Below are 23,337 nucleotides of genomic sequence, written 5' to 3'. Positions count from 1 at the left end.
CTCAATAGATTATACCAGGAACAGATTCTACAGATGGGGAGACAAAGCCGGCAAATTACTAGCGATGGTATCGAAACCACCCAAACGACGTAACATCATTACCTCGCTAAAGCACCCAATAAACGGGAAAATTTTAACTAAAGCCTCCGAAATTGCCTCGCAATTTCAAACCTACTTTGAAAACTTATTTGCCTCATCACCTGTAGACCCTGTTGCCCAGGAAGCTATATTACCCATGGAAGTTCTCCCCCCCCTCACACCTGACCAAAAATCGGCCCTTACTGGAAACATTACAATGGAGGAAATTAACCTCGTTATATCTAAACTACCTAATGGTAAATCCCCGGGACCAGATGGATTTTCGGGAGAATATTATCGCATGCTACAGACTCAAATTGCCCCTACCTTATTAGAATTATTCCAAAACATATATAAAGATAAAATCCAATCCCCCCTTTTTAATGAGGCCCACATAACACTCATACCTAAACCGGACAGAGACCCCACCTTACTACCTTCATATAGACCCATAAGCCTCTTGAATGTAGACTATAAACTATTAACTAAAACAATGGCCCTACGACTTCAAACTATCTTACCTGACATACTCACCCCCTCACAAATGGGATTTGTACAGGGAAGACACTCAATTAAAGCCGTCCGCGCGGCACTAGCAGCAATCATTTCCTCCCATGACTCCCCTCGATCTCGAAACATGCTTTTGAGCTTGGATGCGAACAAAGCATTCGATATGGTATTATGGCCACATCTATTCTTTGTCCTGGAAAAAAGGGGGTTTGACCCGGAATTTATAGCCTTCATCCATACCATCTATCAAAACCCATCAGCCTCACTACTGATCAACGGCTGCAAAGGACCCCGTTTCTATTTAGAAAAAGGGACCCGCCAAGGCTGCCCCCTATCGCCCCTGCTATTTAACATTGCTTTGGACCCCATCCTACGCACACTACATAACTGGCCGGACTTTAAAGGCATAAAAATAGGCACACAAGAGCTGAAACTATCGGCTTTCGCCGATGACATCCTCCTCTACGTAGCCAACCCAGAAACTACCTTGCCCTCAATTCTAGACAAACTAACCGCCTTTGAGCCTATAACTGGATTTAGTATTAATATTGACAAATCCAAAGCCATGCTCTTGTATGGACCCAATACCCCTCCCACGTGGGCAAGCCAACTCACATTAAAATGGCAGACCTCACATATCCCATATTTAGGGGTCTCAATACCCCGCAACCCTGCAAACCTATACACATTAAATGTCACCAAAGCTATTAGTACCCTAAACAACGATATCACCAGATGGGAACGTCTCTCACTCTCATACCTAGGAAGAGCCAACCTATTAAAAATGGTAGCAATTCCTAGATTACTTTACCCCTTACAAATACTCCCTGTATTACTAACAAAAAAAGACACCCAACATATCACAACGCTCTTTCGCAAATTTATCTGGAAAAATGGACGTGCCCGTATAGCCATGAGAAAACTTATACAACCAACATTTAACGGAGGCATAAACTTCCCTGATATCACCACATATAACTATGCAGCTCTACTTCGACATTTACGAGACTGGCTACACAACAGCTCTGTCTACACCAACACAACATTAGACCAAGGATCCTTAGGCAACACCAGTCTAATTGGCTTTTTACACCAACACGATCAGGAAATACCCGAAAATTTGAAACTCAATCCCCTCTTATGGACTACTAGGAAAATATGGCATATACTGCGACACGCAACAGGTTTGAGCCAATACCACTCCCTATATCTACCCCTCCTAAATAACCCGGCATTCTTAGACGGCATGGCTGCTCACCCCTTCACGGCTTGGAAGCTGGCAGGTATCACCTCTGTAGGGTCGCTGGTAATGAAAGAAGAGAAGCGCCCATTACGTTTCTCCGAACTATCAGCTCAACACACTATGGTCAGTCCATACCCACTGGCATTTATACAAGCTAGATTCTATGTATCGCATGTTATTAATCACTTTTCGAATGCTGACTGGACTAATACCCTGGATACCATGTTGTCCTACTCCGTTCCAACCTCTAAAGCTGTATCCATACATTACACCTATTTAAGAAAAATCATTGATCACTCAACAATAAAAGGGGGAATGTCCACTTGGCTGACACACTTTCCCTCACTAGATATAGAACAATTACAAAAGGGTCTTCTTTACTCTCGACAGACTCTTAAGGCCAGCATGTACACACAACTTTTTCTTAATGTATACCATAACACATACCTATCCCCTATTAGAAGATACCACATAGGAACTTCCAATGCTCATACCTGCCCAAAATGCCACATGGAAAAAGCAGACAACTACCACTGTCTGTGGGCTTGCCCAATAATCCGCTACTTTTGGCTTTTGGTCAAACGTTATGCAGAGGCCAAATTAGTTACGTTTGTCCCTATGAACCCAGAATGGGCGATATTGGGCATATTTGACCCGAACCTCCGCATAACGAAAGAAAGCAAAAAACTCTTATTGGCCTTGAGTGCTGCGGGAAGAAAAACTATCCTCCAGAGTTGGACCGATCATACCCCCCCACAATTTCCCTTATTTTTAGCAAAACTCCACTTCTTATTCAGAATGGATTGGATAGAAGCTACTATCGATAGGAACAAATATGTAGAAAAGTTCTTCCTTCTATGGGATTCCTACATACCCACCCTACCTCCCAATACAAGAAGAATGATACATACTAGTTTAAAATCGACTACATGGTATCTCACTAGGATAGCTGCTCAAGACCCCCCTGTCCCTCTTGATTAACAATTGCCTAAGCCACTAACTAGCTCGTTACCAGGATTGTTTACATAAAATGTAAGACGGTTGGATTAATAACATCAGACTTATGTACTTTGTTTAAACATTTTATTACATACCATGCATTGTACAACATTTACTGTATACTATGTGTAAATATATGCAATGTCTCAATAAAAAAGTTTTGAAAAAAAAAAAAAAAAAAAAGAAAGAATCATAATCCAAAATGGCATACATTTTCAGTCATGTTCATGTACTTGTCAGGATGGCCGAGCGGTCTAAGGCGCCAGACTCAAGAATCCGTTCTTCCTGTAAAAGGGCTTTCTGGTCTCTGTAAAGAGGCGTGGGTTCAAATCCCACTTCTGACAAAGCTTTTTATTGTTTCAATAGCAACTACATCCAACTGCCAATTAGTCTTATAATACGTATGACTGATACCGATAAATGCAGTTAGTAGTTCTTTGTGTTTTATTTGTTCTTGTTTTCGACATAGATATCTTGATCACATTTATTTCAAAGCAACATGCAGCTTAATAAATTAAAGAAATGTAATCAGTAGAAACTGTGGAAGATCAGAGGAATAAAGTTATCCCATCAACACACCAACCCCAACCTTTCATTATTTTTTTATTAAAAGAAAGAATCATAATCCAAAATGGCATACATTTTAAGTCACACTCATGTACTTGTCAGGATGGCCGAGCTGTCTAAGGCGCCAGACTCAAGAATCCGTTCTTCCTGTAAAAGGGCTTTCTGGTCTCTGTAAAGAGGCGTGGGTTCAAATCCCACTTCTGACAAAGCTTTTTATTGTTTCAATAGCAACTACATCCAACTGCCAATTAGTCTTATAATACGTATGACTGATACCGATAAATGCAGTTAGTAGTTCTTTGTGTTTTATTTGTTCTTGTTTTCGACATAGATATCTTGATCACATTTATTTCAAAGCAACATGCAGCTTAATAAATTAAAGAAATGTAATCAGTAGAAACTGTGGAAGATCAGAGGAATAAAGTTATCCCATCAACACACTAACCCCAACCTTTCATTATTTTTTTATTAAAAGAAAGAATCATAATCCAAAATGGAATACATTTTCAGTCACGCTCATGTACTTGTCAGGATGGCCGAGCGGTCAAAGGCGCCAGACTCGAGAATCCGTTCTTCCTGTTAAAGGGTTTTTTGAATTCTGTAAAGAGGCGTGGGTTCAAATCCCACTTCTGACAATGCTTTTTATTGTTTCAATAGCAACTACATTCAAATTTCGATTAGTCTTATAATACGTATGATTGATACCGAAAAATGCACTTTCAGTATTTTTTTATTATCAGTATTTTTTTTATTAAAAGAAAGAATCATAATCCAAAATGGCATACATTTTCAGTCATATTCATGTACTTGTCAGGATGGCCGAGCGGTCTAAGGCGCCAGACTCGAGAATCCGTTCTTCCTGTTAAAGGGTTTTTTGAATTCTGTAAAGAGGCGTGCAGGGCCGGTGCAAGGCAACGGAGCGCCCCAGGCGAGGGTGCGCCCCGGTGCCTACGGGGGGGGGGGTACCTGCGGTGCTGTGTGATCTGGCGGCGGGGTCCCTGCAGTGATGCACGCTATCCGGCAGCCAGGCGGTGCGGGAAGCGCTGATGGGTTTGAAAACTCGCCGCACACTGAATCACAGCCAATCAGCATGCGGAATGTTTTCAAACCCAGCAGCGCTTCCCGCGCCGCCGCCTGGCTGCTGGATAGCGCGCATCACTGCAGGGACCCCGCCGCCAGATCACACAGTGCCGCAGGTACCTGGCACGGACACCCCTGCAGCCTCCATGCGACGGGCGAAGTGCCGCCCTCCCGTGGCTGGCGCCCTAGGCAAATGCCTAGATTTGCCTAGTGGTGGCGCCGGCCCTGGAGGCGTGGGTTCAAATCCCACTTCTGACAATGCTTTTTATTGTTTCAATAGCAACTACATTCAAATTTCGATTAGTCTTATAATACGTATGATTGATACCGAAAAATGCACTTTCAGTATTTTTTTATTATCAGTATTTTTTTTATTAAAAGAAAGAATCATAATCCAAAATGGCATACATTTTCAGTCATATTCATGTACTTGTCAGGATGGCTGAGCGGTCTAAGGCGCCAGACTCAAGAATCCGTTCTTCCTGTAAAAGGGCTTTCTGGTCTCTGTAAAGAGGCTTGGGTTCAAATCCCACTTCTGACAAAGCTTTTTATTGTTTCAATAGCAACTACATTCAACTGCCAATTAGTCTTATAATACGTATGACTGATACCGATAAATGCAGTTAGTAGTTCTTTGCGTTTTATTCGTTCTTGTTTTTGACATAGATATCTTGATCACATTTATTTAAAAGCAACGTGCCACCTAATAAATTAAAGAAATGTATTCAGTAGAAACTGTGGAAGATCAGAGGAATAAAGTTATCCCATCAACACACTAACCCCAACCTTTCATTATTTTTTTATTAAAAGAAAGAATCATAATCCAAAATGGCAAACATTTTCAGTCACACTCATGTACTTGTCAGGATGGCCGAGCGGTCTAAGGCGCCAGACACAAGAATCCGTTCTTCCTGTTAAAGGGCTTTCTGGTCTCTGTAAAGAGGCTTAGGTTCAAATCCCACTTCTGACAAAGCTTTTTATTGTTTCAATAGCAACTACATTCAACTGCCAATTAGTCTTATAATACGTATGACTGATACCGATAAATGCAGTTAGTAGTTCTTTGTGTTTTATTTGTTCTTTTTTTTGACATAGATATCTTGATCACATTTATTTCAAAGCAACGTGCCACCTAATAAATTAAAGAAATGTAATCAGTAGAAACTGTGGAAGATCAGAGGAATAAAGTTATCCCATCAACACACTAACCCCAACCTTTCAGTATTTTTTTTATTAAAAGAAAGAATCATAATCCAAATTGGCATACATTTTCAGTCATGTTCGTGTACTTGTCAGGATGGCCGAGCTAACTAAGGCGCCAGACTCAAGAATCCGTTCTTCCTGTAAAAGGGCTTTCTGGTCTCTGTAAAGAGGCGTGGGTTCAAATCCCACTTCTGACAAAGCTTTTTATTGTTTCAATAGCAACTACATCCTACTGCCAATTAGTCTTATAATACGTATGACTGATACCGATAAATGCAGTTAGTAGTTCTTTGTGTTTTATTTGTTCTTGTTTTCGACATAGATATCTTGATCACATTTATTTCAAAGCAACATGCAGCTTAATAAATTAAAGAAATGTAATCAGTAGAAACTGTGGAAGATCAGAGGAATAAAGTTATCCCATCAACACACTAACCCCAACCTTTCATTATTTTTTTATTAAAAGAAAGAATCATAATCCAAAATGGCAAACATTTTCAGTCACACTCATGTACTTGTCAGGATGGCCGAGCGGTCTAAGGCGCCAGACACAAGAATCCGTTCTTCCTGTTAAAGGGCTTTCTGGTCTCTGTACAGAAGCGTGGGTTCAAATCCCACTTCTGACAAGGCTTTTATTGTTTCAATAGCAACTACATTCAACTGCCAATTAGTCTTATAATGTGTATGACAAAGCATTTTATTGTTTTAATAGCAACTACATTCAAATTTCGATTAGTCTTATAATACGTATGATTAATACCGATAAATGCACTTTCAGTATTTTTTTTATTAAAAGAAAGAATCATAATCCAAAATGGCATACATTTTCAGTCATATTCATGTACTTGTCAGGATGGCCGAGCGGTCTAAGGCGCCAGACTCAAGAATCCATTCTTCCTGTAAAAGGGCTTTCTGGTATCTGTAAAGAGGCTTGGGTTCAAATCCCACTTCTGACAAAGCTTTTTATTGTTTCAATAGCAACTACATTCAACTGCCAATTAGTCTTATAATACGTATGACTGATACCGATAAATGCAGTTAGTAGTTCTTTGTGTTTTATTTGTTCTTGTTTTTGACATAGATATCTTGATCACATTTATTTCAAAGCAACGTGCCACCTAATAAATTAAAGAAATGTATTCAGTAGAAACTGTGGAAGATCAGAGGAATAAAGTTATCCCATCAACACACTAACCCCAACCTTTCATTATTTTTTTATTAAAAGAAAGAATCATAATCCAAAATGGCATACATTTTCAGTCACGCTCATGTACTTGTCAGGATGGCCGAGCTGTCTAAGGCGCCAGACTCAAGAATCTGTTCTTCCTGTAAAAGGGATTTCTGGTCTCTAAAGAGGCGTGGGTTCAAATCCCACTTCTGACAAAGCTTTTTATTGTTTCAATAGCAACTACATCCAACTGTCAATTAGTCTTATAATACGTATGACTGATACCGATAAATGCAGTTAGTAGTTCTTTGTGTTTTATTTGTTCTTGTTTTCGACATAGATATCTTGATCACAATTATTTCAAAGCAACATGCAGCTTAATAAATTAAAGAAATGTAATCAGTAGAAACTGTGGAAGATCAGAGGAATAAAGTTATCCCATCAACACACTAACCCCAACCTTTCATTATTTTTTTATTAAAAGAAAGAATCATAATCCAAAATGGAATACATTTTCAGTCACGCTCATGTACTTGTCAGGATGGCCGAGCGGTCTATGGCGCCAGACTCGAGAATTCGTTCTTCCTGTTAAAGGGTTTTTTGAAATCTGTAAAGAGGCGTGGGTTCAAATCCCACTTCTGACAATGCTTTTTATTGTTTCAATAGCAACTACATTCAAATTTCGATTAGTCTTATAATACGTATGATTGATACCGAAAAATGCACTTTCAGTATTTTTTTATTATCAGTATTTTTTTTATTAAAAGAAAGAATCATAATCCAAAATGGCATACATTTTCAGTCATATTCATGTACTTGTCAGGATGGCTGAGCGGTCTAAGGCGCCAGATTCAAGAATCCGCTCTTCCTGTAAAAGGGCTTTCTGGTCTCTGTAAAGAGGCTTGGGTTCAAATCCCACTTCTGACAAAGCTTTTTATTGTTTCAATAGCAACTACATTCAACTGCCAATTAGTCTTATAATACGTATGACTGATACCGATAAATGCAGTTAGTAGTTCTTTGTGTTTTATTTGTTCTTTTTTTTTACATAGATATCTTGATCACATTTATTTCAAAGCAACGTGCCACCTAATAAATTAAAGAAATGTAATCAGTAGAAACTGTGGAAGATCAGAGGAATAAAGTTATCCCATCAACACACTAACCCCAACCTTTCAGTATTTTTTTTATTAAAAGAAAGAATCATAATCCAAATTGGCATACATTTTCAGTCATGTTCGTGTACTTGTCAGGATGGCCGAGCTAACTAAGGCGCCAGACTCAAGAATCCATTCTTCCTGTAAAAGGGCTTTCTGGTCTCTGTAAAGAGGCGTGGGTTCAAATCCCACTTCTGACAATGCTTTTTATTGTTTCAATAGCAACTACATTCAAATTTCGATTAGTCTTATAATACGTATGATTGATACCGAAAAATGCACTTTCAGTATTTTTTTATTATCAGTATTTTTTTTATTAAAAGAAAGAATCATAATCCAAAATGGCATACATTTTCAGTCATATTCATGTACTTGTCAGGATGGCCGAGCGGTCTAAGGCGCCAGACTCGAGAATCCGTTCTTCCTGTTAAAGGGTTTTTTGAATTCTGTAAAGAGGCGTGCAGGGCCGGTGCAAGGCACCGGAGCGCCCCAGGCGAGGGTGCGCCCCGGTGCCTACGGGGGGGGGGGGGTACCTGCGGTGCTGTGTGATCTGGCGGCGGGGTCCCTGCAGTGATGCACGCTATCCGGCAGCCAGGCGGTGCGGGAAGCGCTGATGGGTTTGAAAACTCGCCGCACACTGAATCACAGCCAATCAGCATGCGGAATGTTTTCAAACCCAGCAGCGCTTCCCGCGCCGCCGCCTGGCTGCTGGATAGCGCGCATCACTGCAGGGACCCCGCCGCCAGATCACACAGTGCCGCAGGTACCTGGCACGGACACCCCTGCAGCCTCCATGCGACGGGCGAAGTGCCGCCCTCCCGTGGCTGGCGCCCTAGGCAAATGCCTAGATTTGCCTAGTGGTGGCGCCGGCCCTGGAGGCGTGGGTTCAAATCCCACTTCTGACAATGCTTTTTATTGTTTCAATAGCAACTACATTCAAATTTCGATTAGTCTTATAATACGTATGATTGATACCGAAAAATGCACTTTCAGTATTTTTTTATTATCAGTATTTTTTTTATTAAAAGAAAGAATCATAATCCAAAATGGCATACATTTTCAGTCATATTCATGTACTTGTCAGGATGGCTGAGCGGTCTAAGGCGCCAGACTCAAGAATCCGCTCTTCCTGTAAAAGGGCTTTCTGGTCTCTGTAAAGAGGCTTGGGTTCAAATCCCACTTCTGACAAAGCTTTTTATTGTTTCAATAGCAACTACATTCAACTGCCAATTAGTCTTATAATACGTATGACTGATACCGATAAATGCAGTTAGTAGTTCTTTGTGTTTTATTTGTTCTTTTTTTTTACATAGATATCTTGATCACATTTATTTCAAAGCAACGTGCCACCTAATAAATTAAAGAAATGTAATCAGTAGAAACTGTGGAAGATCAGAGGAATAAAGTTATCCCATCAACACACTAACCCCAACCTTTCAGTATTTTTTTTATTAAAAGAAAGAATCATAATCCAAATTGGCATACATTTTCAGTCATGTTCGTGTACTTGTCAGGATGGCCGAGCTAACTAAGGCGCCAGACTCAAGAATCCGTTCTTCCTGTAAAAGGGCTTTCTGGTCTCTGTAAAGAGGCGTGGGTTCAAATCCCACTTCTGACAATGCTTTTTATTGTTTCAATAGCAACTACATTCAAATTTCGATTAGTCTTATAATACGTATGATTGATACCGAAAAATGCACTTTCAGTATTTTTTTATTATCAGTATTTTTTTTATTAAAAGAAAGAATCATAATCCAAAATGGCATACATTTTCAGTCATATTCATGTACTTGTCAGGATGGCCGAGCGGTCTAAGGCGCCAGACTCGAGAATCCGTTCTTCCTGTTAAAGGGTTTTTTGAATTCTGTAAAGAGGCGTGCAGGGCCGGTGCAAGGCACCGGAGCGCCCCAGGCGAGGGTGCGCCCCGGTGCCTACGGGGGGGGGGGGGTACCTGCGGTGCTGTGTGATCTGGCGGCGGGGTCCCTGCAGTGATGCACGCTATCCGGCAGCCAGGCGGTGCGGGAAGCGCTGATGGGTTTGAAAACTCGCCGCACACTGAATCACAGCCAATCAGCATGCGGAATGTTTTCAAACCCAGCAGCGCTTCCCGCGCCGCCGCCTGGCTGCTGGATAGCGCGCATCACTGCAGGGACCCCGCCGCCAGATCACACAGTGCCGCAGGTACCTGGCACGGACACCCCTGCAGCCTCCATGCGACGGGCGAAGTGCCGCCCTCCCGTGGCTGGCGCCCTAGGCAAATGCCTAGATTTGCCTAGTGGTGGCGCCGGCCCTGGAGGCGTGGGTTCAAATCCCACTTCTGACAATGCTTTTTATTGTTTCAATAGCAACTACATTCAAATTTCGATTAGTCTTATAATACGTATGATTGATACCGAAAAATGCACTTTCAGTATTTTTTTATTATCAGTATTTTTTTTATTAAAAGAAAGAATCATAATCCAAAATGGCATACATTTTCAGTCATATTCATGTACTTGTCAGGATGGCTGAGCGGTCTAAGGCGCCAGACTCAAGAATCCGTTCTTCCTGTAAAAGGGCTTTCTGGTCTCTGTAAAGAGGCTTGGGTTCAAATCCCACTTCTGACAAAGCTTTTTATTGTTTCAATAGCAACTACATTCAACTGCCAATTAGTCTTATAATACGTATGACTGATACCGATAAATGCAGTTAGTAGTTCTTTGCGTTTTATTCGTTCTTGTTTTTGACATAGATATCTTGATCACATTTATTTAAAAGCAACGTGCCACCTAATAAATTAAAGAAATGTATTCAGTAGAAACTGTGGAAGATCAGAGGAATAAAGTTATCCCATCAACACACTAACCCCAACCTTTCATTATTTTTTTATTAAAAGAAAGAATCATAATCCAAAATGGCAAACATTTTCAGTCACACTCATGTACTTGTCAGGATGGCCGAGCGGTCTAAGGCGCCAGACACAAGAATCCGTTCTTCCTGTTAAAGGGCTTTCTGGTCTCTGTAAAGAGGCTTGGGTTCAAATCCCACTTCTGACAAAGCTTTTTATTGTTTCAATAGCAACTACATTCAACTGCCAATTAGTCTTATAATACGTATGACTGATACCGATAAATGCAGTTAGTAGTTCTTTGTGTTTTATTTGTTCTTTTTTTTTACATAGATATCTTGATCACATTTATTTCAAAGCAACGTGCCACCTAATAAATTAAAGAAATGTAATCAGTAGAAACTGTGGAAGATCAGAGGAATAAAGTTATCCCATCAACACACTAACCCCAACCTTTCAGTATTTTTTTTATTAAAAGAAAGAATCATAATCCAAATTGGCATACATTTTCAGTCATGTTCGTGTACTTGTCAGGATGGCCGAGCTAACTAAGGCGCCAGACTCAAGAATCCGTTCTTCCTGTAAAAGGGCTTTCTGGTCTCTGTAAAGAGGCGTGGGTTCAAATCCCACTTCTGACAAAGCTTTTTATTGTTTCAATAGCAACTACATCCTACTGCCAATTAGTCTTATAATACGTATGACTGATACCGATAAATGCAGTTAGTAGTTCTTTGTGTTTTATTTGTTCTTGTTTTCGACATAGATATCTTGATCACATTTATTTCAAAGCAACATGCAGCTTAATAAATTAAAGAAATGTAATCAGTAGAAACTGTGGAAGATCAGAGGAATAAAGTTATCCCATCAACACACTAACCCCAACCTTTCATTATTTTTTTATTAAAAGAAAGAATCATAATCCAAAATGGCAAACATTTTCAGTCACACTCATGTACTTGTCAGGATGGCCGAGCGGTCTAAGGCGCCAGACACAAGAATCCGTTCTTCCTGTTAAAGGGCTTTCTGGTCTCTGTAAAGTAGCGTGGGTTCAAATCCCACTTCTGACAAGGCTTTTATTGTTTCAATAGCAACTACATTCAACTGCCAATTAGTCTTATAATGTGTATGACAAAGCATTTTATTGTTTTAATAGCAACTACATTCAAATTTCGATTAGTCTTATAATACGTATGATTAATACCGATAAATGCACTTTCAGTATTTTTTTTATTAAAAGAAAGAATCATAATCCAAAATGGCATACATTTTCAGTCATATTCATGTACTTGTCAGGATGGCCGAGCGGTCTAAGGCGCCAGACTCAAGAATCCATTCTTCCTGTAAAAGGGCTTTCTGGTATCTGTAAAGAGGCTTGGGTTCAAATCCCACTTCTGACAAAGCTTTTTATTGTTTCAATAGCAACTACATTCAACTGCCAATTAGTCTTATAATACGTATGACTGATACCGATAAATGCAGTTAGTAGTTCTTTGTGTTTTATTTGTTCTTGTTTTTGACATAGATATCTTGATCACATTTATTTCAAAGCAACGTGCCACCTAATAAATTAAAGAAATGTATTCAGTAGAAACTGTGGAAGATCAGAGGAATAAAGTTATCCCATCAACACACTAACCCCAACCTTTCATTATTTTTTTATTAAAAGAAAGAATCATAATCCAAAATGGCATACATTTTCAGTCACGCTCATGTACTTGTCAGGATGGCCGAGCTGTCTAAGGCGCCAGACTCAAGAATCTGTTCTTCCTGTAAAAGGGATTTCTGGTCTCTAAAGAGGCGTGGGTTCAAATCCCACTTCTGACAAAGCTTTTTATTGTTTCAATAGCAACTACATCCAACTGTCAATTAGTCTTATAATACGTATGACTGATACCGATAAATGCAGTTAGTAGTTCTTTGTGTTTTATTTGTTCTTGTTTTCGACATAGATATCTTGATCACAATTATTTCAAAGCAACATGCAGCTTAATAAATTAAAGAAATGTAATCAGTAGAAACTGTGGAAGATCAGAGGAATAAAGTTATCCCATCAACACACTAACCCCAACCTTTCATTATTTTTTTATTAAAAGAAAGAATCATAATCCAAAATGGAATACATTTTCAGTCACGCTCATGTACTTGTCAGGATGGCCGAGCGGTCTAAGGCGCCAGACTTGAGAATCCGTTCTTCCTGTTAAAGGGTTTTTTGAAATCTGTAAAGAGGCGTGGGTTCAAATCCCACTTCTGACAATGCTTTTTATTGTTTCAATAGCAACTACATTCAAATTTCGATTAGTCTTATAATACGTATGATTGATACCGAAAAATGCACTTTCAGTATTTTTTTATTATCAGTATTTTTTTTATTAAAAGAAAGAATCATAATCCAAAATGGCATACATTTTCAGTCATATTCATGTACTTGTCAGGATGGCTGAGCGGTCTAAGGCGCCAGACTCAAGAATCCGCTCTTCCTGTAAAAGGGCTTTCTGGTCTCTGTAAAGAGGCTTGGGTTCAAATCCCACTTCTGACAAAGCTTTTTATTGTTTCAATAGCAACTACATTCAACTGCCAATTAGTCTTATAATACGTATGACTGATACCGATAAATGCAGTTAGTAGTTCTTTGTGTTTTATTTGTTCTTTTTTTTTACATAGATATCTTGATCACATTTATTTCAAAGCAACGTGCCACCTAATAAATTAAAGAAATGTAATCAGTAGAAACTGTGGAAGATCAGAGGAATAAAGTTATCCCATCAACACACTAACCCCAACCTTTCAGTATTTTTTTTATTAAAAGAAAGAATCATAATCCAAATTGGCATACATTTTCAGTCATGTTCGTGTACTTGTCAGGATGGCCGAGCTAACTAAGGCGCCAGACTCAAGAATCCGTTCTTCCTGTAAAAGGGCTTTCTGGTCTCTGTAAAGAGGCGTGGGTTCAAATCCCACTTCTGACAAAGCTTTTTATTGTTTCAATAGCAACTACATCCTACTGCCAATTAGTCTTATAATACGTATGACTGATACCGATAAATGCAGTTAGTAGTTCTTTGTGTTTTATTTGTTCTTGTTTTCGACATAGATATCTTGATCACATTTATTTCAAAGCAACATGCAGCTTAATAAATTAAAGAAATGTAATCAGTAGAAACTGTGGAAGATCAGAGGAATAAAGTTATCCCATCAACACACTAACCCCAACCTTTCATTATTTTTTTATTAAAAGAAAGAATCATAATCCAAAATGGCAAACATTTTCAGTCACACTCATGTACTTGTCAGGATGGCCGAGCGGTCTAAGGTGCCAGACACAAGAATCCGTTCTTCCTGTTAAAGGGCTTTCTGGTCTCTGTAAAGAAGCGTGGGTTCAAATCCCACTTCTGACAAGGCTTTTTATTGTTTCAATAGCAACTACATTCAACTGCCAATTAGTCTTATAATGTGTATGACAAAGCATTTTATTGTTTTAATAGCAACTACATTCAAATTTCGATTAGTCTTATAATACGTATGATTGATACCGATAAATGCACTTTCAGTATTTTTTTTATTAAAAGAAAGAATCATAATCCAAATTGGCATACATTTTCAGTCATGTTCATGTACTTGTCAGGATGGCCGAGCTGTCTAAGGTGCCAGACTCAAGAATCCGTTCTTCCTGTAAAAGGGCTTTCTGGTCTCTGTAAAGAGGCGTGGGTTCAAATCCCACTTCTGACAAAGCTTTTTATTGTTTCAAAAGCAACTACATCCAACTGCCAATTAGTCTTATAATACGTATGACTGATACCGATAAATGCAGTTAGTAGTTCTTTGTGTTTTATTTGTTCTTGTTTTCGACATAGATATCTTGATCACATTTATTTCAAAGCAACATGCAGCTTAATAAATTAAAGAAATGTAATCAGTAGAAACTGTGGAAGATCAGAGGAATAAAGTTATCCCATCAACACACTAACCCAAACCTTTCATTATTTTTTTATTAAAAGAAAGAATCATAATCCAAAATGGAATACATTTTCAGTCACGCTCATGTACTTGTCAGGATGGCCGAGCGGTCTAAGGTGCCAGACTCAAGAATCCGTTCTTGCTGTTAAAGGGTTTTTTGAATTCTGTAAAGAGGCGTGGGTTCAAATCCCACTTCTGACAATGCTTTTTATTGTTTCAATAGCAACTACATTCAAATTTCGATTAGTCTTATAATACGTATGATTGATACCGAAAAAATGCACTTTCAGTATTTTTTTATTATCAGTATTTTTTTTATTAAAAGAAAGACTCATAATCCAAAATGGCATACATTTTCAGACATATTCATGTACTTGTCAGGATGGCCGAGCGTTCTAAGGCGCCAGACTCAAGAATCCGTTCTTCCTGTAAAAGGGCTTTCTGGTCTCTGTAAAGAGGCTTGGGTTCAAATCCCACTTCTGACAAATCTTTTTATTGTTTCAATAGCAACTACATTCAACTGCCAATTAGTCTTATAATACGTATGACTGATACCGATAAATGCAGTTAGTAGTTCTTTGTGTTTTATTTGTTCTTGTTTTCGACATAGATATCTTGATCACATTTATTTCAAAGCAACGTGCCACCTAATAAATTAAAGAAATGTATTCAGTAGAAACTGTGGAAGATCAGAGGAATAAAGTTATCCCATCAACACACTAACCCCAACCTTTCATTATTTTTTTATTAAAAGACAGAATCATAATCCAAAATGGCAAACATTTTAGGTCACACTCATGTACTTGTCAGGATGGCCGAGCGGTCTAAGGTGCCAGACACAAGAATCCGTTCTTCCTGTAAAAGGGCTTTCTGGTCTCTGTAAAGAAGTGAGGGTTCAAATCCCACTTCTGACAAAGCTTTTTATTGTTTCAATAGCAACTACATTCAACTGCCAATTAGTCTTATAATGTGTATGACAAAGCATTTTATTGTTTTAATAGCAACTACATTCAAATTTCGATTAGTCTTATAATACGTATGATTGATACCGAAAAATGCACTTTCAGTATTTTTTTTATTAAAAGAAAGAATCATAATCCAAATTGGCATACATTTTCAGTCATGTTCATGTACTTGTCAGGAAGGCGCCAGACTCAAGAATCCGTTCTTCCTGTAAAAGGGCTTTCTGGTCTCTGTAAAGAGGCGTGGGTACAAATCCCACTTCTGACAAAGCTTTAAATTGTTTCAATAGCAACTACATTCAACTGCCAATTAGTCTTATAATACGTATGACTGATACCGATAAATGCACTTAGTAGATCTTTGTGTTTTATTTGTTCTTGCTTTCGACATTGATATCTTGATCACATTTATTTCAAAGAAACGTGCCACCTAATAAATCAAAGAAATGTATTCAGTAGAAACTGTGGAAGATCAGAGGAATAAAGATATCCCATCAACACACCAACCCCAACCTTTCATTATTTTTTATTAAAAGAAAGAATCATGATCCAAAATGGCATACATTTTCAATCACGCTCATGTACTAGTCAGGATGGCCGAGCGGTCTAAGGCGCCAGACTCAAGAATCCGTTCTTCCTGTAAAAAGGCTTTCTGGTCTCTGTAAAGAGGCGTGGGTTCAAATCCCACTTCTGACAAAGCTTTTTATTGTTTCAATAGCAACTACATTCAAATTTCGATTAGTCTTATAATACGTATGATTGATACCGATAAATGCACTTTCAGTATTTTTTTTATTAAAAGAAAGAATCATAATCCAAAATGGCATACATTTTCAGTCATGTTCATGTACTTGTCAGGATGGCCGAGCGGTCTAAGGCGCCAGACTCAAGAATCCGTTCTTCCTGTAAAAGGGCTTTCTGGTCTTTGTATAGAGGCATGGGTTCAAATCCCAGTTCTGACAAAGCTTTTTATTGTTTCAATAGCAACTACATCCAACTGCCAATTAGTCTTATAATACTTATGACTGATACCGATAAATGCAGTTAGTAGTTCTTTGTGTTTTATTTGTTCTTGTTTTCGACATATATATCTTGATCACATTTATTTCAAAGCAACGTGCCACCTAATAAATTAAAGAAATGTATTCAGTAGAAACTGTGGAAGATCAGAGGAATAAAGTTATTCCATCAACACACTAACCCCAACCTTTCATAATTTTTTTATTAAAAGAAAGAATCATAATCCAAAATGGCAAACATTTTCAGTCACGCTCACGTACTTGTCAGGATGGTCGAGCGGTCTAAGGCGCCAGACACAAGAATCTGTTCTTCCTGTTAAAGGGCTTTCTGGTCTCTGTAAAGAGGCGTGGGTTCAAATCCCACTTCTGACAAAGCTTTTTATTGTTTCAATAGCAACTACATTCAACTGCCAATTAGTCTTATAATACGTATGACTGATACCGATAAATGCACTTAGTAGATCTTTGTGTTTTATTTGTTCTTGCTTTCGACATAGATATCTTGATCACATTTATTTCAAAGGAACGTGCCACCTAATAAATTAAAGAAATGTATTCAGTAGAAACTGTGGAAGATCAGAGGAATAAAGTTATCCCATTAACACACCAACCCCAACCTTTCATTATTTTTTTTATTAAAAGAAAGAATCATAATCCAAAATGGCATACATTTTTAGTCATGTTCATGTATTTGTCAGGATGTCCGAGCAGTCTAAGGCGCCAGACTCAAGAATCTGTTCTTCCTGTAAAATGGCTTTCTGGTCTTTGTAAAGAGGCGTGGGTTCAAATCCCACTTCTGACAAAGCTTTTTATTGTTTCAATAGCAACTACATTCAACTGCCAATTAGTCTTATAATACGTATGACTGATATCGATTAATGCAGTTAGTAGTTCTTTGTGTTTTATTTGGTCTTGTTTTCGACATAGATATCTTCATCACATTTATTTCAAAGCAACGTGCCACCTAATAAATTAAAGAAATGTATTCAGTAGAAACTGTGGAAGATCAGAGGAATAAAGATATCCCATCAACACACTAACCCAAACCTTTCATTATTTTTTTATTAAAAGAAAGAATCCTAATCCAAAATGGCATACATTTTTAGTCACGCTCATGTACTTGTCAGGATGGCCGAGCGGTCTAAGGCGCCAGACTCAAGAATCCGTTCTTCCTGTAAAAGGGCTTTCTGGTCTCTGTATATAGGCGTGGGTTCAAATCCCTCTTCTGACAAAGCATTTTATTGTTTTAATAGCAACTACATTCAAATTTCGATTAGTCTTATAATACGTATGATTGATACCGATAAATGCACTTTCAGTATTTTTTTTATTAAAAGAAAGAATCATAATCCAAAATGGCATACATTTTCAGTCATGTTTATGTACTTGTCAGGAAGGCGCCAGACTCAAGAATCCGTTCTTCCTGTAAAAGGGCTTTCTGGTCTCTGTAAAGAGGCGTTGGTTCAAATTCCACTTCTGACAAAGCTTTTTATTGTTTCAATAGCAACTACATCCAACTGCCAATTAGTCTTATAATACGTATGACTGATACCGATAAATGCAGTTAGTAATTCTTTGTGTTTTATTTGTTCTTGTTTTCGACATAGATATCTTGATCACATTTATTTCAAAGCAACATGCAGCTTAATAAATTAAAGAAATGTAATCAGGAGAAACTGTGGAAGATCAGAGGAATAAAGTTATCCCATCAACACACCAACCCCAACCTTTCATTATTTTTTTATTAAAAGAAAGAATCATAATCCAAAATGGCATACATTTTCAGTCACGCTCATGTACTAGTTAGGATGGCCGAGCGGTCTAAGGCGCCAGACTCAAGAATCCGTTCTTCCTGTTAAAGGGCTTTCTGGTCTCTGTAAAGAGATGGGATAACTTTATTCCTCTAATCTTCCACAGTTTCTAATGATTACATTTCTTTAATTTATTAAGCTGCATGTTGCTTTGAAATAAATGTGATCAAGATATCTATGTCGAAAACAAGAACAAATAAAACACAAAGAACTACTAACTGCATTTATAGGTATCAGTCATACGTATTATAAGACTAATTGGCAGTTGAATGTAGTTGCTATTGAAACAATAAAAAGCTTTGTCAGAAGTGGAATTTGAACACACGCCTCTTTACAGAGATGGCATACATTTTCAGTAATGTTCATGTACTTGTCAGGATGGCCGAGCGGTCTAAGACGCCAGACTCAAGAATCCGTTCTTCCTGTAAAAGCGCTTTCTGGTCTCTGTAAAGAGTCGTGGGTTCAAATCCCACTTCTGACAAAGCTTTTTATTGTTTCAATAGCAACTACATTCAACTGCCAATTAGTCTTATAATACGTATATTCTTTGGGGTTAGTGCTGCGCTCAATCTTATGTGCTGGTGTTGAGTAAATAGATAAATAAATAAATGATGAATGTAACACAGTGTTTTAATCTAAACACAAATTTACTTGGTAATTAGTCCATTGATACAATGATGCACACAATGTAGGAAATCTGTCACGCTGCGTGCACTGGCCTTGGCCTCTGTACACGCTCTGTGTGTGGGATCTCCCTGTGTGTGTGCTTGCACGTTTCAATATGTCCAATCCTGGCTGCCCAAATTGCAGCGTTTATAAAAAAGTCTCAGTTTATGCCTATAATCTGTGTACGGCGTCCCGTTACACAGGTGTTATAGAGATACAAGTAGGTCTTCGGGTACCCCTTTAATAATAATCCGTTTTCTGCGGATTTTCGGAGGAGGGGGGGACTGGTGCAGCTTAGGGTGCCGGTTCACTGCTGCTACTGGGGTTCGCAGAGGTGCCGCGTGAGTGATAGTGCACTCAATGCGTCACACGCCACTGACACCCGTTCGCTGCAGGGACTTGGGGTTGCGGGGATCAGTGTGTCGGGTGGTAACGCCGCCGTCAACACTGCCTCGTCTAGCCGCCCGGGATACCTCCTGCCTCTCTGGACCCTCTCTCGCTCCTACTCACCCTCTCCACGCTGATGGTGTCGCGTCGGCGTTCTGCCGGTTCCGGATCGTACGTCTGGTGATATTCTCAGCCCGTTTCCTTGCTTGCTTGGATTAGTGTGATGTCTCCAACGCATTTCAGCTTTCCGCCTTCTTCAAGGAGATGTGTGTTGCTATAGCCCGGGTCTGTTTAAATCCCCTGTATGGTTTCTTTTGCTGTCTGCTGATTGGTCTACATGGGTGTCAGTCATCATTGATCATCTGTTTTCCCTTCAGCTTAATTGGTATCAATCTCAGTTAATTGGAAATGCGGTCCAATCTTTTTGTCAGTGGTGTTCATTCTGACATATTCTCTATTGTATAATCGGTTCTTAGTACTCGATTTTTTCTATTCTTTTCTTTTCAGTGGGGGTGAGGTTATGATGTTTTCCTCTAATTAAAGTAATTGCTGTTGTGCGTTGCAATTTTGTTATAAATGGTACTTGTTCTTTTTATATATATAAAAGTATTCAGCATCTCATTGTTTTAATAGGGTCTTGTATCGCTGGTTTATGTACCTATGCTTGCCCTATAAATGATATTATCCTGTATCCTTGATCTTGATTGTCATTTTATTTTTATTTTTTATTTTTTATTTTTTGCCAATGATTGATTTGACCTCATTATCTAGGTTCAATCCTCTGGGTGAGAATGTTTTTAATTTATACATCCATTTTAGCTCAGTTCTATTGATTTTATGTATAAAATCTCCTCCCCTCCAGTTGGCATGCACTAGTTCTATTCCCATGAATTCTAACGTCCGGGGGTCATTGTCATGGTGAAGTTTAAAATGTCTTGAGAGGTTATGTTCCTCGTGCCCTTTCTTTATATTCCTAATGTGTTCACATATTCTTTCTTTTAAGTGGCGTGTCGTTCTGCCTATGTATTGCTTGTTACACCCACATTTTAGCATATAGATCACCCCCTTACTGTTGCAAGTGATTCTTTGTTGTATTTTAAATGTCTCCCCATTGCTTGTGGATTGGAAATGGTTAATGGGTTTTGTGCTCCTTTGATTCTGATTCTTGCAACCCTGGCATTGCCCACAGAAGAAGAAACCTTTGGTTGATGTGCCTGAATCTATTGTTGATTGTGTGGTGGATTTTGGGGGAATATGGTTTTTAGTTAACTTTTGTTTGAGGTCTGGTGCTTTTTTGAAAACCATTTTGGGTCTTAGTGGAAGATGATCAGCCAGGGTATCGTCCTCCAGTAATAATGGCCAGTGCTTAGTTAGAATTTTCCTTAATTGATTTGACTGCTCAGAGTATTGTGTAATAAATAATACTTCATTTTGGTTTTCATTTATCTTTATCTCTTTGTTTTTGTTTCTGTATTGCAATAGCTCCTCTCTATTTGTTAGTTTCATTTTCTCAAATGCTTCATTAACTTTGTGATCTTTGTATTTTTTTTCCCTGAATTGGTCCCTTAATTCATTACCTTGTTCGATATAGTCTGTTATTTTTGTGCAGTTTCTTCTAACTCGCATGAACTGACTGGTGGGAATTGACTCTAACCAACTGGGGTGATGCCAGCTTGTCGATAGTATATAGCTGTTTACGTCAACAGTTTTTTTGTATATTTTTGTATGTATTGTTATGTCCTCTGTGTATATGTTCAAATCAAGGAAGTTGACTTCTTTTTTACTGTAATGAGTTGTGAAAACCAGATTGTTTTTATTGTTGTTTATGTGTGATATGAATTTTTGTAAGGAGTCCTCATTCCCTCTCCAGATGAACAGCACATCGTCTATGTATCTTTGCCAGAGCACGAGATTCGCCTCCAGCCACCACCCCCCTCCCCATATGTGGCTGGCCTCCCACCAGCTCATGAAGAGGTTGGCGTAGCTGGGGGCGAATCTCGTGCCCATAGCAGTCCCGGTGATTTGTAAGAAGTAGTTGTTATCAAACCACACATAATTATGTGTTAGTATGAAGTTTATACTGTCCAAGATGAATTTAATTTGTTCTGGTTTTAGTTCTTGGTCTTGTGCGAGGTGGTAATTGATACTTTCTAAACCTTGGTCATGTTTTATTACTGAATAAAGAGATGTCACGTCAGCTGTCACCAACCAGAGATCTGTGTCCCACTGTGTGTTTTTGAGTATGTCCAGTATGTGTGTAGTGTCTCTTATGTATGATTTTTGTTGATGTACATATGGCTGTAGGAGTGTGTCTATATATTGCGAGAGATTCGCTGTTAAAGAATTTATTCCGGAAATGATGGGCCTACCGGGAGGTTTGAGTGGGTCTTTGTGTATCTTTGGAAGATAATAAAATACTGGTATGACTGGATTGGTTGTCTGTATGTATTGTAGTTCTTTTTGGTTTAGTATTCCTTTTGTATGACCTTCTTGTAGATGTTTGTCTAGTTCTATTTTGAATTTTGCAGTAGGGTCTTGTGTTAGTTGGGAGTAGGTTTTTGCATCTCCTAAAATCTTATGTGATTCCTCTAGATAGTCTGTTTTATTCAAAACGACAATCCCCCCCCCCTTGTCCGCAGGTTTTATTATGATGGAATTATTCTTTTGAAGGTCCTGTAGTGCTATTATTTCTTTTTTAGTCAGGTTTTGATTCTGTTTTTTTATTTGCAATGTTTCTAATTCTTTTTCGACCATTTTAGTGAAGCTCTCTACCTGTGCGCCTTTCATGTAGCTGGGAAAAAAGGTGGAGTGGGGCTTCAGAGAGGTGTGTCTATACTGATCTGTATTTTCTGTGTTTCTTAATGGAGCTGGTATTGAATTAGCGAAAAACTTTTTGAGTGTGAGTTTTCTTGTAAAATTGTGTAGATCTAGATAGGTTTGAAATTTATCCATTTGATTGTTTGGGGCAAATTTTAGTCCTTTATTGAGTAATTTTGTATGTTCTTCTGTTAGTGTGTGGCTGCTTAGATTAAACACTCCATTCCCTACTTCCCTTTCCGGTGTCTTACTCTCTTTCTTGTTCCCCCTTCCTCTCCCTCCTCTCCTAGTTTTTTTGTTCTGTTTGTGGGGTTCTTTTGTTTGATCATTTTCTTTATTTTTGGGATTGCTCCTTGTTTTGCAAGTCTTGTCCCTAAAAAAAGTGGTGCTAGGTCGACACATGTCGTGGTGTTGACTGTGGCTTTAGGTGAGAGTTCTTTTTCTATTGATTTTTGGGTGACGCTCTGGTTTGTGTTGGTTTCTAACTCTGGTCTTTTTATTGGGGTGGCTTGGTGTATTGTGAATTCAGTCTCAAGTACTGAGAATCTATTGTTATGTTCTTCTGTTCTGCTAGATTCCCACCCCTGTTCTAGTGAGAGTCTAGCCAGGTTGTTAAAGTGTGTATATTCCCCTGGTGTGCCTTCTTCTTCATATACTGAAAATTATTGCTCTGAGGATGATGAATTGATTGTCTCTTCTAGTGTGGTGTTTAGTTCAATTGGGGTTTTGTTTTTTGCTTCTTTTTCCCTCCCTTTTGTGTGCAGTGATGTCATGTACTGCTGGTAGGTTAGTTTTAGTCTCTTATAGACCGGACTGTTTCTTATAGTCCAGAACAATAGTCTGTTTCTTATAGTCCAGAACAAATTAAATTCATCTTGGACAGTATAAA

General features: G+C 38.6%; 27 non-coding genes across 27 annotated transcripts; all 27 read left to right on the top strand.

Annotated features, from left to right (window-relative positions):
• The first annotated feature begins 3,065 nt into the window (after positions 1-3,065).
• Positions 3,066-3,174, top strand: TRNAL-CAA (transfer RNA leucine (anticodon CAA)). The gene is made up of 2 exons: positions 3,066-3,103; positions 3,129-3,174. It is a non-coding gene; the product is annotated as a tRNA-Leu (tRNA).
• A 320-nt stretch (positions 3,175-3,494) lies between these two features.
• On the top strand, positions 3,495-3,603 carry TRNAL-CAA (transfer RNA leucine (anticodon CAA)). The gene is made up of 2 exons: positions 3,495-3,532; positions 3,558-3,603. It is a non-coding gene; the product is annotated as a tRNA-Leu (tRNA).
• A 320-nt stretch (positions 3,604-3,923) lies between these two features.
• TRNAS-CGA (transfer RNA serine (anticodon CGA)) lies at positions 3,924-4,032 on the top strand. Its single transcript has 2 exons — positions 3,924-3,961; positions 3,987-4,032. It is a non-coding gene; the product is annotated as a tRNA-Ser (tRNA).
• Positions 4,033-4,909: 877 nt separating this feature from the next.
• Positions 4,910-5,018, top strand: TRNAL-CAA (transfer RNA leucine (anticodon CAA)). The gene is made up of 2 exons: positions 4,910-4,947; positions 4,973-5,018. It is a non-coding gene; the product is annotated as a tRNA-Leu (tRNA).
• Positions 5,019-5,768: 750 nt separating this feature from the next.
• Positions 5,769-5,877, top strand: TRNAL-CAA (transfer RNA leucine (anticodon CAA)). Its single transcript has 2 exons — positions 5,769-5,806; positions 5,832-5,877. It is a non-coding gene; the product is annotated as a tRNA-Leu (tRNA).
• Positions 5,878-6,197: 320 nt separating this feature from the next.
• Positions 6,198-6,306, top strand: TRNAL-CAA (transfer RNA leucine (anticodon CAA)). Its single transcript has 2 exons — positions 6,198-6,235; positions 6,261-6,306. It is a non-coding gene; the product is annotated as a tRNA-Leu (tRNA).
• Positions 6,307-6,527: 221 nt separating this feature from the next.
• TRNAL-CAA (transfer RNA leucine (anticodon CAA)) lies at positions 6,528-6,636 on the top strand. The gene is made up of 2 exons: positions 6,528-6,565; positions 6,591-6,636. It is a non-coding gene; the product is annotated as a tRNA-Leu (tRNA).
• A 320-nt stretch (positions 6,637-6,956) lies between these two features.
• TRNAL-CAA (transfer RNA leucine (anticodon CAA)) lies at positions 6,957-7,063 on the top strand. Its single transcript has 2 exons — positions 6,957-6,994; positions 7,020-7,063. It is a non-coding gene; the product is annotated as a tRNA-Leu (tRNA).
• A 320-nt stretch (positions 7,064-7,383) lies between these two features.
• On the top strand, positions 7,384-7,492 carry TRNAS-CGA (transfer RNA serine (anticodon CGA)). The gene is made up of 2 exons: positions 7,384-7,421; positions 7,454-7,492. It is a non-coding gene; the product is annotated as a tRNA-Ser (tRNA).
• A 174-nt stretch (positions 7,493-7,666) lies between these two features.
• On the top strand, positions 7,667-7,775 carry TRNAL-CAA (transfer RNA leucine (anticodon CAA)). Its single transcript has 2 exons — positions 7,667-7,704; positions 7,730-7,775. It is a non-coding gene; the product is annotated as a tRNA-Leu (tRNA).
• A 321-nt stretch (positions 7,776-8,096) lies between these two features.
• TRNAL-CAA (transfer RNA leucine (anticodon CAA)) lies at positions 8,097-8,205 on the top strand. The gene is made up of 2 exons: positions 8,097-8,134; positions 8,160-8,205. It is a non-coding gene; the product is annotated as a tRNA-Leu (tRNA).
• An 879-nt stretch (positions 8,206-9,084) lies between these two features.
• TRNAL-CAA (transfer RNA leucine (anticodon CAA)) lies at positions 9,085-9,193 on the top strand. Its single transcript has 2 exons — positions 9,085-9,122; positions 9,148-9,193. It is a non-coding gene; the product is annotated as a tRNA-Leu (tRNA).
• A 321-nt stretch (positions 9,194-9,514) lies between these two features.
• TRNAL-CAA (transfer RNA leucine (anticodon CAA)) lies at positions 9,515-9,623 on the top strand. The gene is made up of 2 exons: positions 9,515-9,552; positions 9,578-9,623. It is a non-coding gene; the product is annotated as a tRNA-Leu (tRNA).
• Positions 9,624-10,502: 879 nt separating this feature from the next.
• On the top strand, positions 10,503-10,611 carry TRNAL-CAA (transfer RNA leucine (anticodon CAA)). The gene is made up of 2 exons: positions 10,503-10,540; positions 10,566-10,611. It is a non-coding gene; the product is annotated as a tRNA-Leu (tRNA).
• Positions 10,612-11,361: 750 nt separating this feature from the next.
• Positions 11,362-11,470, top strand: TRNAL-CAA (transfer RNA leucine (anticodon CAA)). Its single transcript has 2 exons — positions 11,362-11,399; positions 11,425-11,470. It is a non-coding gene; the product is annotated as a tRNA-Leu (tRNA).
• Positions 11,471-12,120: 650 nt separating this feature from the next.
• Positions 12,121-12,229, top strand: TRNAL-CAA (transfer RNA leucine (anticodon CAA)). The gene is made up of 2 exons: positions 12,121-12,158; positions 12,184-12,229. It is a non-coding gene; the product is annotated as a tRNA-Leu (tRNA).
• A 320-nt stretch (positions 12,230-12,549) lies between these two features.
• On the top strand, positions 12,550-12,656 carry TRNAL-CAA (transfer RNA leucine (anticodon CAA)). The gene is made up of 2 exons: positions 12,550-12,587; positions 12,613-12,656. It is a non-coding gene; the product is annotated as a tRNA-Leu (tRNA).
• Positions 12,657-12,976: 320 nt separating this feature from the next.
• On the top strand, positions 12,977-13,085 carry TRNAS-UGA (transfer RNA serine (anticodon UGA)). Its single transcript has 2 exons — positions 12,977-13,014; positions 13,047-13,085. It is a non-coding gene; the product is annotated as a tRNA-Ser (tRNA).
• A 174-nt stretch (positions 13,086-13,259) lies between these two features.
• On the top strand, positions 13,260-13,368 carry TRNAL-CAA (transfer RNA leucine (anticodon CAA)). Its single transcript has 2 exons — positions 13,260-13,297; positions 13,323-13,368. It is a non-coding gene; the product is annotated as a tRNA-Leu (tRNA).
• A 321-nt stretch (positions 13,369-13,689) lies between these two features.
• On the top strand, positions 13,690-13,798 carry TRNAL-CAA (transfer RNA leucine (anticodon CAA)). Its single transcript has 2 exons — positions 13,690-13,727; positions 13,753-13,798. It is a non-coding gene; the product is annotated as a tRNA-Leu (tRNA).
• A 651-nt stretch (positions 13,799-14,449) lies between these two features.
• TRNAL-CAA (transfer RNA leucine (anticodon CAA)) lies at positions 14,450-14,558 on the top strand. The gene is made up of 2 exons: positions 14,450-14,487; positions 14,513-14,558. It is a non-coding gene; the product is annotated as a tRNA-Leu (tRNA).
• A 320-nt stretch (positions 14,559-14,878) lies between these two features.
• On the top strand, positions 14,879-14,987 carry TRNAL-CAA (transfer RNA leucine (anticodon CAA)). Its single transcript has 2 exons — positions 14,879-14,916; positions 14,942-14,987. It is a non-coding gene; the product is annotated as a tRNA-Leu (tRNA).
• A 1,348-nt stretch (positions 14,988-16,335) lies between these two features.
• On the top strand, positions 16,336-16,444 carry TRNAL-CAA (transfer RNA leucine (anticodon CAA)). The gene is made up of 2 exons: positions 16,336-16,373; positions 16,399-16,444. It is a non-coding gene; the product is annotated as a tRNA-Leu (tRNA).
• A 157-nt stretch (positions 16,445-16,601) lies between these two features.
• TRNAL-CAA (transfer RNA leucine (anticodon CAA)) lies at positions 16,602-16,710 on the top strand. The gene is made up of 2 exons: positions 16,602-16,639; positions 16,665-16,710. It is a non-coding gene; the product is annotated as a tRNA-Leu (tRNA).
• Positions 16,711-17,030: 320 nt separating this feature from the next.
• On the top strand, positions 17,031-17,139 carry TRNAL-CAA (transfer RNA leucine (anticodon CAA)). The gene is made up of 2 exons: positions 17,031-17,068; positions 17,094-17,139. It is a non-coding gene; the product is annotated as a tRNA-Leu (tRNA).
• Positions 17,140-17,889: 750 nt separating this feature from the next.
• On the top strand, positions 17,890-17,998 carry TRNAL-CAA (transfer RNA leucine (anticodon CAA)). Its single transcript has 2 exons — positions 17,890-17,927; positions 17,953-17,998. It is a non-coding gene; the product is annotated as a tRNA-Leu (tRNA).
• A 952-nt stretch (positions 17,999-18,950) lies between these two features.
• TRNAL-CAA (transfer RNA leucine (anticodon CAA)) lies at positions 18,951-19,059 on the top strand. The gene is made up of 2 exons: positions 18,951-18,988; positions 19,014-19,059. It is a non-coding gene; the product is annotated as a tRNA-Leu (tRNA).
• Positions 19,060-23,337: the final 4,278 nt, after the last annotated feature.

This window comes from Crinia signifera, chromosome 9 (assembly GCF_055691185.1).
Source record: "Crinia signifera chromosome 9, ASM5569118v1, whole genome shotgun sequence".
NCBI lineage: Eukaryota > Metazoa > Chordata > Amphibia > Anura > Myobatrachidae > Crinia > Crinia signifera.
The sequence above is the reverse complement of the archived record's forward strand: the minus strand, read 5'-3'. Positions and strand labels throughout refer to the sequence as shown.